Here is a 2,048-nt window from a genome sequence, read left to right on the forward strand (position 1 = left end):
GGGGACATTTAGGGGAAGGGACACCATGGGGTGAGTGGATGTTCAACATGACTTCTTCTTGAAGATAGACCAAACATGCAGTCTTTCCTGACTTGGCTAGACAGAGTTGAAAATGACTCAAAAATCAGCAGATCAAGAAGGGTCCAAGTTTCCAATCAGTCATCTCATTGCTTTAGATCCTACTGCATACCTATTGCTGTGCATAGAGCTGAAGATACCGAGATGGAAGCAAACAGGGCCTTTGCCTACAAAGAGTTTACAGTGGGAGTCAGACGTGTCAGTAAAACAAACCATTACAAGAGGAGACAGGCATCACTTTAATAGGTGTGTAAACAACTGTTAAGGCCAGGAGAAGCACCAGGCAGAGAGGTCAAGGATGAGCTCCCCAGGAGGTGACTTGCTGCTGAGCTATAAGGGATGCAGCCATGAGGCAGATAGAAGGGTGTTCTGCACAGAATAGTGGCAAAGGATGCTTCTAAGCAATCCAACAAGAAAGTTTCAGCAGTCTCTCCACTCAGTAAAATTGACCAAGGATCAAAGTTCAACAACTCATTTCTCACTAAGAAGACTCTTGAGAGTCTCTTGGACAGCAAGGAGATCGAACCAGTCCGTCCTAAAGGAAATAAGTCCTGAATATTCACTGGAAGGACTGATGCTGAAGCTGAAACTCCAATACTTTGGCCACCTGATGCGAAGAACTGACTCATTTGAAAAGACCCTGATGCTGGGAAAGATTGAAGGCGAGAGGAGAAGGGGACAACAGAGGATGAGATGGTTGGATGGCATCACTAACTCAATGGACATGAGTTTGAGTCAACTCTGGGAGTTGATGATAGACAGGGAGGCCTGGCGTGCCACAGTCCATGGGGTCACCAAGAGTCAGACATGACCGAGCAATGAACTAAACTGAACTCTGACAAGACATTAGGACATTAGTTTAATAAAGAAATACATGGAAACCACTTTGTATTTCCAGTTTTAATCAACTGGAAATCAAAAGTGTCTCCATAATTGTCTTTAATTCTGCAGGTGTTGGGTTTATAGCCATCCCTCCTTCCATGATGCCTTCACTGAGGCCAGAAGTGACTTCAGTAGCACTTGCAGAGTGGGGAGGGTTCTAGTGGGGCCATGAGCTACTCCCCTGGTGGACAAAGCCATAGACAGGAGAGAAGGTTAAAGAGAGAGGATGAAGAGAAGCAGAACAGGGGAAAGATAAATAGGAAAGAGGATCCAAAAGAAACTCATACTTCATTGGCATGCTTGGGAAATAGCTCACCAACATCTGCCTCACAGTTACTACCCTGCCCTAAATCTACTCTAATGTGGCTTATTAACAGCATGTTAATATAGACCTCATCAGATCATCTTCAGGGGCCCTGAAAGCTGAGGAAAAGGGTCAGAGCTGGCCTGCCAGAGACACCTGCTGCTGCCCCAAGTCTCTCCCATCCAGAGGCAACAGGCCTCCAGCTTAAGAGCCTCTCAAATGCCTATAGAAATGTCTTGGACCTAAAAAACTAAAGGAAGTGGTTCCAAATACAAAAAAAAGTATAACATTGAAATTATTGTTTAATTGAATGTCTACAAGATGTAATATTATATCAACTTCATTAATTGTTCAATTTAACATTCCTCAAAAAAGTCATTATATTAGACAACCATTTAAGGTCTTCTAATCCCATGAGAATTCTTTAATATGGATATAATTTCTAAAAATCATCATAAATGATATTAAAATCAAAACTAGAAAATAATTTAAAATTTTCACAACAAAAAGAAAAGATAAATTTACCAGGAAGTATGGAGACATTTCACATCACATCATATCCTTGGAATGTTTGCTAAAATCTAGAATAAGGCCTCAAATGTAAGAGGGAGGGCCTAGGGCCTTCAAATTCTTAGAAGAACTCTGGCTGTCTTCCAGGAACTTTATTTTCCAGGGCTTCTTGACCAACATCTCTCCCTAAGATGATAAACATTGCCTTGAACCACCTTTGAGTGGTTCAGAATGTTGTCTGGTAGTAAATAGTGTTTAATAGAAATTGTATTGT

This window comes from Bos indicus, chromosome 16 (genome assembly GCF_029378745.1).
Source record: "Bos indicus isolate NIAB-ARS_2022 breed Sahiwal x Tharparkar chromosome 16, NIAB-ARS_B.indTharparkar_mat_pri_1.0, whole genome shotgun sequence".
Lineage (NCBI taxonomy): Eukaryota > Metazoa > Chordata > Mammalia > Artiodactyla > Bovidae > Bos > Bos indicus.